Raw genomic sequence first — 14079 nt, 5'->3', positions numbered from 1 at the left:
AGTAATATTGAATGAAAACTGTTGGAGGTCTTTTGAAATAGCTCAAATTTATTGATTGCTTATCATTTTCCTGGCACTGTTTTAAATATTTCACAGTATTAACTCATGTAATATTCACACAAAACATATATCATTATCTGCTATTAACTCATTATAGTTGAGAAAACTGAGACTAGAAAAACTAAATAACATGCTTAAAGCAACACACCTATGAAGTGGCAGTCAAGTTTTAAATACAGAGACTGTCTCTAGAGCCCACAGGCTTAAATTTTAAGTGAGTTGGGGCGCCTGGGTGGTTCAGTTGGTTAAGCGACTTCCTTCGGCTCAGGTCATGATCCTGGAGTCCCGGCATCGAGATCCTGCTCGGCGGGGGGTCTGCTTCTCCCTCTGACCCTCTGACCCTCTTCCCTCTCATGCTCTCTGTCTTTCATTCTGTCTCTCAAATAAATAAATAAAATCTTTAAAAAAAATTTAAGTGGGTTAGCATCTCCAGAAATAGTAAGAAAATCTGCCTTTTTGCAACTGCAGTAAGTGAAGCAAAACTGCATGTGGATAGCCAGTGTTGATTTAGGATAATCTGAGATAATGTTTGTAAAGCATAAATGTCCATTTAAGCATTTGTTCAACATATATTTCTTGGCCACCGGACTGCATGCCCAGAACCCATTTTATTAAGTGAAGATAGTTCCTTCTTTGACAGCACTTACAATTTGGCAGGGATTTGCTTTCTAGAAGGTTCAAGATAAAAGTAAAGGCAACAACAATCAAGAGTCAAGTGAGCATGAGGACTTTATGTTCTGACAGTAGACAATTATGGTAAATAAAGAGCAGGTGTTTTGGTTAAATGAAAGGAATGAGAGCATTATAGCCAGAAAGCAATGAATTTCACTTGCAAGCTTGACCTTGTAGAAGTTACTGAAAACTCCCTGAGCCTCACCTTTTAAAAATTACTTATTTATTTATTTATTTATTTATTTATTTATTTATTTATTTATTTATTTAATCTATTTTTTTGATGTAGTGTTCCATGATTCATTGTTTGCGTATAACATCCAGTGCTCCATTCAATACGTGCCCTCTTTAATACCACATCACCAGGCTAACCCAGCCCCCCACCCCCTTCCCCTCTAGAACCCTCAGTTTGTTTCTCAGAGTCCACAGTCTCTCATGGTTCATCTCCCCCTCCAATTTCCCCCCTTCATTTTTCCCTTCCTACTATCTTTTTTTTTTTAACACGTAATGTATTATCAGAGAAAGACAGGTATCATATGATCTCACTGATATGAGGACTTCTTAATCACAGGAAACAAACTGAGGGTTGCTGGAGTGGTGGGGGGGTGGGAGGGATGGGGTGGCTGAGTGATAGACATTGGGGAGGGTATGTGTTATGGCGAGCGCTATGAATTGTGTAAGACTGATGAATCACAGACCTGTATCTCTGAAACAAATAATACATTTTTAGTTAATTTTTATAGTTTAGAATATTTACTTCCCAGAGTTTTTCATAAGGAATAAGTGAGATCATATATGTGATGAATTCTAGGGTAATGGCAGCAACTTAGCTGGCATTCAACCTTTTGTTAAGTTTCTCTTATCTTTCTTTAAAACATTTTTCTATAATTTCTCATATTTCAGTCCTGGCTCTGAATTCTTCCTCTTTGAAATGCCATGCACATTTCTTCATGGGAAGACATTCTCCCTGACCACACAGGGTTACAGCAGGTGCATTCAGGAATACATCACAATTATCCTCATTCTTGGATATATCTAAAGATTATTGAAACATTATTAATCATGGACTGTCTGTACCTATATATATATTCATTATTTGTGATTTATCTTCTCCTTTATGCACATTCTATTTCTGACAATATATTGCAAACCCTTCAGGGCCAAGCACCTTGCTTTGGTACTCATTAGGGCATTTTGTAGATATTTTTCATGTTTGTGGTAATGAAATATTTTAGACTATTTCAGAAAGAGACAGAAACTCACTAAGCTCATGTTAAATAATGGATATTAGAAGACTATAATGGAGAAGTAACAGAGAGATAAATCCAAGGAGTAGATGCATGGCCAATTCAGAGATCATGGAAGTCAGGGTTTTAGCTTTTCCAGGAATTTGCAGCTCTGATATAATTAGAAAAAGTAAGCCTGCCATTCTCTCTGTATATCCCTTCAGCCACGATGACTGTATTTCATTATTTCTCTTTTCTGTGTCATGGTGTTTATTCAGAGCTTTTGCTGCCCCATTGTTCCTACATATTATCTTTCCTCTATATCTCTTCTTGCTTCAGCTTGCTACCGTAAATTTTCTGTTTGTTTGTTTCACTGGGTCAAATCCCCCAAAGAAAGTTTGTAACTAGCTTAACCAATCACTTTTGTTCATAGCTGGATAAGCCTTTTCCCAAAGCCACATAGGGTGTCATTGTTTAGCTCACAAATTGTCAATCATGGAATAGTTTGCCTATCCTTAGTCATTTCATCTGTGGTCAAGGGATGGGGTTCTATTGATATACAGAATTTGGCCACTTACTTTTTTTTTTAAGAACAGTGTAAAACCACATTCCATAACTGGGGTAGGAGGTGAGGACAGAGGGACTATGGCTTAAATATAACATACCCTTGGAAAGGCAGTTAAGGATTTAGTATGCATTTTGGTGCTTATAATGATTTATGAAGGTCATAATAATCTAATGGGAGAGACAAAAGCAAATCATATACAGAGAGCCATGTGGCACAGAAATCAGTCTTTAGGCTCCTAGACTTTCTTGAGGAAAAACAACTTTTTCCTTTGTTTCCCTTGTAACTTGCCAAATATGTGGGACATAAAATACTATTGATATGTATTTGCTGAATGAGTAATGAATGGCATGGATTCTTGATTGAGCTGAGAATTTCAATATTAAAACAACCATTACATGATGTTTTCATTCTCTATTGTTCTGAGTGGCTGGTATGAGCCAGCAAGATGTTCAATGCCAATAGATTTAGAATATTTTTTTAAGACTTCTTAAGTGGACAATGTGTGGAGGCACACTTTAGTTCACTTGGTGCCACTCTGGAAGTGGTCCTGATTTAAAAAGAAAATTTAAATACCAGTTATTAGTGTCAGTCAGTTAATCATTAACAACATCACCTTGACAATGTAATCAATTTCTTATATAACAGCACACAACTATGTGTAGGCTGCATTCATATTTGCTTTTGCAAAACTAGCCCAAATTGTTTCCACTGGTCTAGAAAAACAAACCCCAAGCATCTGCCAAAAAGTAAGCAGCTTGTAGTTGGAATCAAGTAACTGACAATCCTTTCTGGGGGCAATTTTGGTCTGAGCAGATTACCTCCCTATATTCAAAAGGTTGAAACTGGTATAGAATTTGGGAAAGTCTGGTAGCCCACAATATATGAAATATTTAAAACTTTTGGACACTCTGTCTTATGGCAATGCAGGAAAGAGATGTGTTTGACCTTAAATCCCTGTATATAGCAATGAGGCAACAAACAGACAATTAAGAAGAAAAATCTGAAGGCTAAATGTCAAAAATGAGAGTGTTAACCCTGAGTTGTGACATTTTAAAAATGTCCTTGGCTCACATTGAAGTGCAGTTGCTAATGTAGCCATTTATTTGTCTATTTATAAGGAGAAAAAAGCCCTGAGATTTCTAAAATGTTTAGAAGTGGATCTTATTCTCTCTGAAAATAACAACAAGCTGTTATTTCCAACCTAAGGGTCAAAGCTAGGAAGAGGTGTCCATTAGTACCCATCAAAGTTTACACATGCATAGTGCATGTCTTAAAGCAAGAATTAGGACACTATTTTTTTTAACCTTAACTAATACTAAAAAACTCTGAGACATAGGAAATAATCAGTATAAAATATTTGTTCTTAGTGGCAAGAGTATTTATTCTTGCAATCCTACCTATGTGCCTGTAAAATAATTTAAAAGATATGTTTATGTTTCATCTCTCTTCTCAGTTTTGATCATTAGCATAATGCCATTATAATAGGAGAAAGTCCTTTTATCTAAGTGTTGATCAAAAACTCACAAGTACTTCTCAGACTTCTAAATAGCCACAGTAATTTTGTTTTTTAATTAAATAACTGTAATATTACTACTGACTCATACACTTTAATCAATACCTCCTTTTTAATGTTTGATGCATTAGGAAGCCGAGGAACTTTAAAAAAACAATATTTTTGGAGAAAAAAAATCATCTTGCCCCGTATATGCTCGAGATGGCTCGTTAAATGTGTCTTCCATCCTTTATTCTTAAAATACACACACACACACACACACACACACACACACACACACACACACGTGAGATAGTGTCTAAAAAATAAATAAGAGAAAGTACAATGTTGATATTTTGATGTAGAGATCTTTTTGGATGGCTCTTTTGATGAGAGATCAAAACAACAGTCCTTGAACTATGATTCTAACTAACTTTCCTCTTTTGTAGAGTGGCCTACTTCAAAATCTTGCCCACATTTTGCTATACATGTGTCATTTGGAGTATACTTTTATTACTACCATTGTGAAGGACAAAGGCCAAAGCATTACCTATGCTTAAAAATAACACTCTCAGAGTCTGTTCATTTTTAGCCCTGAAAATTTCTAGATATTATACACGTTGACTTTGGCTTCCAGAAATGTGTGTCAATAGAAATACTTTTCTTTTGTAAAGAAAGAAATGTGGTATACTAGCACTTAAATCATAAAACATCAACACTTAACCCAAAGAGGCACAGAGCTTTGGGATTAAGTGGGAGTATCTGGAGTCACACTGCAAGAATCTAATGCCAAGTCTTCTACTTAAAGCTGTATAACCTTGGGAACTCACCTATCCCTGTCCATACCTTATTTTACCAATCTCTAAAAAGGGGATAATAACGTGATAGTATATCCCTTTTAGAGTTGTGAAGAGTCTATTCAAGGGAAGTAATTCAAACAACATGTGGTACATAGTAGCAAGCTATATTTACAGTGAAATTAGTATTCACGTATAGCTTTTCTTCACTTTACTAGGCATAATTTTACATTATTTTTGCATATATTTTAAAATATTTTTAACAACTTATTCTGGACTAGAGTGGAAACATGGTAAATTGGGGAGGAAAATCTGGACTTCAGAGTCAAAGAGATTGGGAATAATTCTGTCAATCATGTCTTACACCTTGTGTGAATTCTGACAAGTTACATCAACTCTCTAGACATGAATTTCCTATTCTTTAAAGTTGGATTCATATATTGAAAAATAAATAATATAATGAATTCAGGAGTCTAGCCTAGTAATAAATGCTCAAAAGATAAACTAATGAACTGGATGAAATCCCACCTCCCCCACAAAGTATACCTTTGTCTACAACTGCAACATAAGGACTGAATTTTGGTGGAAGGTAATCTGATATTCCCTAGAGTGTATACATACTGTGATGTTCCATCTCCAGATTTTGTCACTAATGGGTTTCCCTCAGTTGTCTAGAGCTGCTTGCCAAAGGTTAGGTCCCCTCCCAGGGAAGATGTGACCTATAACTGGCCGACTGGAGGGATTTGAAGGCCTTGCTCCCTGACATAATTTGGGGCAGTTCTGAAGAGCCATCCTGGCTCCAGAGCTCAGTGTAATCAGCTGAGCCCTCTCTTACAACCACAGTGCAGACAGCTTCTCCTTCTGCCCGGTTTGCCTTCCACCCTTCCTTAAAGGTGTATCTTTTGAGAATACTCCACAATAACCCTTCTACTCAGAACTCTGCCCAGAGACTGCTTCCAGAGAACACAGTCTAAGATCTTCACTAGTTTGAAAGGTTTTAAAGCAAGGAAACATGAACCAAATATGTCTTTCTTTTCTATCATGCCACAGCAATGGATGAATTAAAAGTGAAGCTGCTTTAAGAACTTGGTCAGCCCTTTTGGAAGGCACAGCATGCATAATCGTAAACATATGAAAGCACACTCACATTCAACACTAATTATTTACTATAAAATTTAGGGAAAGAAATGTCATGAATTTGCTTTTGAAATTATTTGGCTATGTGTTATTGACATAATTTATGATTGGCTCTGTTTTTTGACATTTTGTGGACTTAGAAATTCTTGAAAAGTGAAAAAATTTATCCACTAAACTGTTTTCAAATGTAATAAATCTTTTATGAATACTAAACTTAATAATTAATGAAGTGACCTAATGTTATGCAGATGTTAATTAAACATTTATTCATTTTGACATTGTGGTTTCCTTTTTTGGGTTCTAGAACCAGTGAGTTTGATTTTAAAGACTCATATTTTACATGGAAATCTTTGAAAATCTCATAGGCTATTGAAAACTTCAAGTCCTTGAATATATTTGAGCAGAAATCCAGTATATTTTTTATAGAAAGAAAAACATAAATTTTTCTCTTTTCTTACTAATTCTCTCTAGATTAAAGCCAGATGGACACATCCTCCACAGTTTGCACCAGAGTTCACTCAAGCTTGAGAGAAAGGAGTAAAGGAGAGAGAGCTGGGGGGAAGAGGGTGGTGGGTATACTATGAGAACACAAAATTAACTCAGGTTAAGCATGGGTCATTTCTTCTCACTTTTCCAAAGAACTTTCCATTTTCTTCAGCTTTATCGTATATGTGTAGTCATATCTATGTCTGTAACTGTGACCAGTCACACATAGTTAGTCCAATAAAGTGATGTTTCACATAGCTCCCTAACCATGGCTTGTTAAAAGTAGGGCATAGATATGCACGTATACTCACAAAACTTTGTGTGACACTGTCCTCTACTAGTCTCAGAAAGCTGGCTCTTTAAACCAGTTTTTAACCCCTAAGTTACACATAAAGAATAATCGACTCATGTACATACGTGTGTATGCTTTAATCAAGAGCAGCCAACCACATTTTATATTCAGTTTGCTCAATCATAAAATCACCAGTCAGAAATGGAAAAGACTTACTGTATTAGGAAATTAAGACCATCAAGTTTATTCAAGATTATGTCAGCCATTTGATTCAGTCCTACTCTGTTTCTAGAAATCATGGACAAATATGCACCCATAATATTTTTTCCTTAACAAGACAAGCTTTGTTCTATATTATCAATATCTTTGAGAAGGTATGTAATAGGACAATATAATATTTTAACCCAAAATTGCCCTAAACTAAATTTCACTATTAATTCCTCAAAATTCACTCTAAATTTGACCTAAAATTGATTATTTTAGATATATTTATTTATATGTTAATATTAAATAAAATATTAACCAGATTAAATATATATAATCATTCATGTCTTCATGTAATCAACTCATATTGATGTATATTTCAGTCAACACTAATTCTGCCAGATGTACATAAAACATATGGACAAATGGAAAGAACCAATTAAACCTCAATTTATGATCACTTTGTGGAATTCTACAAGAACCCCTTTATCAATCCAAAAAACTGCTGCATATTGAAAGTGAGTATTCCACCAAAATGTCCTCTTATGTGAATCGGTCCTGAAGTGTTTTCAGTATTAATGACCATTTTTACACATTATTTCTTACTCTTCTTATATCTTGTGCTGGTCTTCCTCTTTTTTCAGTTTTTCTTTATGTAAATTTAGTATTTCAGCTATCAGCAGGTTTATAATACTGAAAGAATAACAAAACCCAGGAAGAAGAAGCTGTGTTAGGAAATGTAGCCATCATTTCACAATCAAAGAAATTATGTTAATGTCTTAAGAGTTACTTAACCTCTCTCAGCTTCAGTTTCCTTATTTATAAATTATGTATATTTCCAGGGTGATTTTAAGGGTATAAATGGTTCATATGTAAGGAGGTCTTAGGTGTGTCAGGCACTGTGCAAGACATCATAGATTATCTCACTTAATTCTCACAAATTCTCTGGAAGGCAGTACTATAATCAGTCCTCATTTTACAAGTGAGGAATTGATGATATTAAGATTACACAGCCAGGGTACCTACTGTTATATTCAGTAAATTATATGTTAAGTATGGGCTATCATGCCCAAAATGACCAATGAGGTTTTCTTAATGGATTTTGAAGAATTAGAACTGACTTTTAGCTTATATGTGTTAGTTGCAGTTCTCCAGAGAAATAGAACCAATAGGATATACATAGAATGAGAGGCAGAGATTTATTTTAAGGAATTGACACACATTTCAGTGAGTTTCTGGGAGCTGGCATATCTAAAATCCACAGGACAAGTCAGCAGCCTGGAGATTCAGATAAGAGTTGCTGTTGTAAATCTTGAGCCTGAAACTGAAAAGTCAGGCAGAATTTCTATGTTGCAATCTGGAAGCAGAATTCCTTCTTTGGGAGATTCTGTTTTTGCTCTTAAGGCCTTCGAATAAGTGGATGAGGTCCATCCACATTATGGAGGACAAACTGTTTTACTTAAATTCAACTGGTGGTACCTGTTAATCTCCTTTAAAAAATACCTTTCCAATAACATCAAGACTAGTGTTTGACCAAACAACTGGGCACTGTAGTCAAGCCAAGTGGGAACATAAAATTAAAAATCACAGTGTATTTTATTTAAAAAGTACTATAGTGTCCTATACATACAGTCTCAGAGATATTATTCAAAGATATCTGACTGAAGAGTCTATAAGTGTATGACTGTTAAATAATTAGAACACATGTGAAAATGTCTTGCACAGTTTTTGGCACAAAATGGGAAGTAAATAAATCTTGCTTGAATCTGAATCCAATATATATATACACATAAATATATATTCAGCTAGCTAGCTAGCTAGCTACTTAGTTAGATCCACACTGACACATCATAATGACCCAAAGTCCATAAGTCCATAGTTTACCTTTGGGTTAACTTTTGGTGTTACACACTCTATGGGTTTGTACAAATGTATAATGACATATCATCATAATAATATCATATAGAGTATTTTCACTGCCCTAAAATCCTCTGTGACCTCCTGTTCATTCCCCACATATTCACTCCTGGCAATCACTGATCTTTGTATTGTCTCTATGCTATAGTTGGAATCATAAACTATGCAGTTTTCTCAGATTGACTTTTTTTTTACCTAATAACATGTATCTGAGGTTTGCTCAAGTCTTTTCTTGGCTTCATGCTAATTTATTTTCAGTGTTAAAAAATATTCCATTATCTAGATGTACCACAGTTGATGTATTCATTCACCTACTGAAGGATATCTTGGTTGCTTCTAAGATGTTGCAATTACAAATAAAGCTGCTATAAACATCTATGTCTAGGTTTTGTGTATGCATGTGTTTTAAACTCCTTTGGATAAATACCAAGGAGCATAATTGCTGGATCATATGGTAAGAATATGTGTAGTGTTGTAGGAAACTGACAAACACTTTTCAAAAGTAACTGTACCATTTTGCATTCTGAGTTCCTGTTGTTCCACATCCTCACCAGGATTTGGTATTGTCAGTGTTTCAGATTTGGCCCATTCTTAAAGGTGTATAATGGTATCTCACTGTTTCAATTCACATTTCCTTGTAGACATGTCATGTAGAGCATTTCTTTATGTGCTCATTTGCCATCTGTATATCTTCTTTGGTGAGGTATCTGTTAGGGTTTTTGACCCATTTTTAAATAAGATTTTCTTATTAATTTTAAGATTTATTTTTATATTTTGGAATAAATTCCTTTATCACATGTGTGTCTTTTGCAAATACTTTCTCCCAGTTTGTGGCTTGCCTTCTAATTCTCTTGATCTTGTCTTTAGCAGGGGTTAAGCTTATAATTTTGATAAAGCCCAGTTCATCGATTATTTTTTTCCTGGTTCATACTTTGGTGTTATATTGAAAAAGGTGATCATCTAGATTTTCTCCTATGTTATCTCCTAAGAGTTTTGTAGTTTTACATTCTATATTCAGGTCTATGATCCATTCTGAGTTAATTTTTGTAAATGATATAAGGTCTATATCTAGATTCTTTTCTTTTTTTGTATGCAGGTATTCAGTTCTTCTAGCACCATTTATTGATGAGACTATCTTTGCCCTGTTGCATAACTTTCTTATGCCTTCTTTTCCACCAAATGTCCATCTATATTTTGCTTCAGTTTTTGTGTGAATCAATATGGAAAAGAAAGTAAAATCCAAAGTAAAATCCAACTCCATATAGTAATATAATATAGTGTTTCAAAGTGTGGGCTCAGTAATTTAAGATCACTTTGGAAAATTATGTAAGCCCTCATAGCCTAAAATCCCTCCTCTGTAAAGTGGAGATAATCATATTAACACAAATCATTGGACTGTAATGAAGATTCAATGATATAATCCACACTGAGTATAGAGAATTGTGTCTAGTGAATAGGTGCTACCTTGTAAATGAAGAGTTTTTTTTTAAAGAATATAATTAATTAATAGGGAATGAAAAGACAACATATATTTCCAGTTCACTCCTTAAGAAAAACACCTTAATCCAGAAAGGCAATAAGCAGCCTGAAAGAAATAGCAAAGAATGTCAATGCTCTTTACAATGGTTTTTAAAACTTCTACCTACAAGAATAGCTTTCAAATGACAGTATATAGTTTGGTATGAGTCTGTGACAATGTTTTGTCTGTTGTAGTTGAAAGCAAATGGGAAAATTAAAGAGTTAGTGAGTGAGTGTGTGTGTGTATATGTAAGTTTCAAACACTTCTTTCTTGTGAAAGATTCTTTTTTATTCTGAAATAATGCCCATACTATACCTTTTGGTGTTATACTGTTTTTTTTAATGATAAAATTATTAGATACTAGTTGATGGTTTTAAAATGTTATTATGTTATAAAATTAAAGGTTGATACTACTATGTCTGTCTGCAAAATATATTTTAAAATTATTTTGGTTTGTGAAATCAGATGTCAGGGAACCACTGCCTTAGGACATAATCACTTATTTAGTCTATCCAAAGCTCTGAGATAAAGGTGCAGCAATGTTGAGAAATGAATGCAATACAGGAAACAAGACTACAAAGGAGTGGACCATTTCTATGTGTTATACACAAATAGGTTAAAAACATTTTTCTTTCAGTAGAAATGAAAGACTCTAACTTCAAGCACAATAGGTGTTTCGTTTGTCCGTCTATCTGTAAATGGCAGAATAACAAATTGCCACACAATTAGCAGCTTCAAACAACACATACTAATATCTCAGAGTTTCTGCGAGTCACAAGTTGAGGTTTGTCTTAGTTGGGTTCTGTCTTCAAGATCTTACAAGGTTACAATTAGAACATTGTTTGGGATCTCTTTTCAACTGTAGGTTTGCCTTGGGGAGAATTTATTTCCAATCTCATTCCGGTTGTCAAAATTCTGTGTGTGTGTGTGTGTGTGTGTGTGTGTGTGTGTGTATGTGTGTGTGACTGAGGGCCCCTGCTTTTTGCTGTTGGTTGTAGGCTGGAGACCAACCACAGGTGCAAGAGACCATCCATAGTTTCCAGGGGCCACCTGCAGCGTCTTGCCACTTGTGCTTCCTTAGTGTGGCTGCTTACTTCATCAAGCCAGCCAGGAAAATCTCTCCTGTTTGTAGTCTGACCTCAGAGTGGGGCCTAGTCCTTCTTTTAAGGGTTTTTGCCAGATTAAGTCAGGCCTCTCAGGAGGTCTTTTGGTTAACTCAAAACCAATACATTTAGAACATAAATTGCACTGCAATATCTCTTCATCTTTGCCATATTCTATTTTTCAAAAACAAGTCACATGTCTTCACTCAAAAGGTAGAGGATTGATTATACAAAGCATGAACATTAGTGATGCAGAGAGATGGGAAATGGCCATCAGGGTCACCCTAGGTTCTGTCTACTACAGAAAGGATTAAATGTGTTTTCCCAAACCCTTTACAGGCAGCACTATTTGTGTAGGGAAACAAGCATATAAGCACTAAGTACTACAAGTACTAAGGTAGTTTGATTATTAGCTTTATCTCTTTCACTTATTAGTGCTTAAACTGGACTGGTTGCTAAGGACATTAAGTATCTCACCTACAAAATAAAGATAAATACAAACCTTGAACTAAACAATTTTTGAAATTTCCATACAGCATAAAAATGCAGTGATTGTAGGATCTTCACCTGAGTGAAGTAGTAAGAGCAGACAATGTTTCCCTATGACTGAAATTCCCAAAGATTAGGTAAAAATTATATTTTCTGTTAAGAATACAACTAATCAAGGAAAAATTATACAGAACAGGATGGGTTTCATTTCCTTTGTTAAACATGCAAAATAAAAGGGAATTTACCCTCAACTTTCTTTTTTTATTTATTTATTTTTTATTATGTTATGTTAATCACCATACATCATTAGTTTTTTTTTCTTATGTTATATTAATCACCATACACGACTTCATTAGTTTTTGATGTAGTGTTCCATGATTCATTGTTTGCGTGTAACACCCAGCACGTGCCCTCCTTAATACCTATCACCAGGCTAACCCATCCCCCCACCTCCCTCCCCTCCAGAACCCTCTGTCTGTTTCTCGGAGTCCATAGTCTCTCATGGTTCGTCTTTCCCACCAATTTCCCCTCAACTTTCAACTTCTTGTATATTAGTGCCTCTAGAACTTTGATAAAGTTGACGGGATCACCTGGAAATTTTTGAATCATTTGAATCAATATAGATACCTATATTCAAAGAGAAATAACAATAAGAATGTGTAATAATTTATCTCAATATTTCCGTACCTCTACAAAGGAATGAGAGGAAAACAGCATAATATTTCTTGTAAAAGTACAAGACCCCTTATGTAAAATGGGCTTTATGAAAATCACCTTGTTTACACTTTGACAAGTTGGCATCTTTGAATTGCATAAATTGCTTCTCCAACCTCTGTGTAAATCTAGATAATCAAGTGAAGCCGAGGCAGAATGTAGCTAATTTAAGTCAGGATCTCCTTGTGAATAAATAAAATGCTGAGAGTTATGTAGCTCAGCTGGTCTCCTAAGTTCTGCTTATACTTGAAATATATGACTGATTCCTCAAGGACTTTGTTCAATGAAGGAACAAGTAGGGAAATATTTTACAATAAAGTGTTGATTTACTTTAAACTGTAATCTCTGGCAGACAATTGGGCAAAAGACTCTCTCTCTCTCTCTCTTTCTCTCTCTCTCTCTCTCTCTCTCTCTCTCTCTCTCTCTATATATATATATATATATATATATATATATATATTCTTTTGCTTCTACGTGAAATAATATGCAATAGATGATCCTCAAACTGACATTACACAATGGCTGGGTGATTGAATCTGGCACTTGCTGGAGTGAACTCATTCTTATATTGCTCCTTTTTCAATGCTTCCAGGATAGGTTGTGGAGAATCCCTGTGCTTTCCGTATTAAATTAAGAGGTATACATATTTCTTTCATCTTCACATTCTAGCCCTATTTTTGTAAACTCAATTCAGGACAGCCAAGTTTAGGAGGAGCTGAGTCAGGCACTACACTGTTCACTCCAAGAAACTAAATAATTGACATTTAATAAAAGAGTTCATAATTTTGCTGGCTTGAAGTTCTCAAAAAGAGGCTATAACCAGGTATCTGGGGTTGTAATTTAACCGCTAAGGTAGCACCATGATAACTTTTCATGCTTTGAGTTTGTGACCTTTACATTATATCAATAAAATTTTGAAATGAAACATATTTCTTCCACTTAAATCCCATATCCTAAAATTAACCACTTTTCTCTTAGTCCAAAATAACTCATTCTAGTCACAAAGATCTTTAAGTAGTGAATGTATGAAAGCCAATTTTCTATGAATACTATTATGGATAATTTTATTTTCTTTTTTTATACCTTTCTATATTTTTTGCTGTTTTACTAAGCATTTGTTTATAAATAAAAGTAATTCTGCTTCCATTTTGAAAAAAATAGAAAAGTTTGAAGTCATTTTTACTTAGCAATAATGTTTAAATATCTTTTTATTTCACTCAAATTAATTATCATCTTAGAAATTTAGAATTTCACCTTGGAAAAGATTTACTTAAGTATAGCAATTTTTTTACCTTCCTTTAGGTTTTCAAATGCACTACACTCTTGTTTATTATAGAATAAAAACACATCCTTAATCATTTTTTTCTTAAGAGGGTGGTTCCTATTTTCCTTTGTGTATTTGA

At 34.5% G+C, this 14079-nt stretch overlaps 1 protein-coding gene across 1 annotated transcript in view; it reads left to right on the top strand.

The window, feature by feature from the left end:
- The first annotated feature begins 7369 nt into the window (after positions 1 to 7369).
- Positions 7370 to 14079, top strand: part of PTPRD (protein tyrosine phosphatase receptor type D) — a 758123-nt gene continuing 751413 nt past the window's right edge. Inside the window, exon 1 of the mRNA XM_073880761.1 lies at positions 7370 to 7452. The gene's annotated coding sequence lies outside the window, so the exon portion shown is untranslated. The remainder of the gene's footprint in view (positions 7453 to 14079) is intronic.

Source organism: Callorhinus ursinus, unplaced genomic scaffold (genome assembly GCF_003265705.2).
Source record: "Callorhinus ursinus isolate GAN/ISIS: 27379988/994484 unplaced genomic scaffold, GSC_fseal_2.0 scaffold39, whole genome shotgun sequence".
Classification (NCBI taxonomy): Eukaryota; Metazoa; Chordata; class Mammalia; order Carnivora; family Otariidae; genus Callorhinus; species Callorhinus ursinus.
The sequence above is the reverse complement of the archived record's forward strand: the minus strand, read 5'-3'. Positions and strand labels throughout refer to the sequence as shown.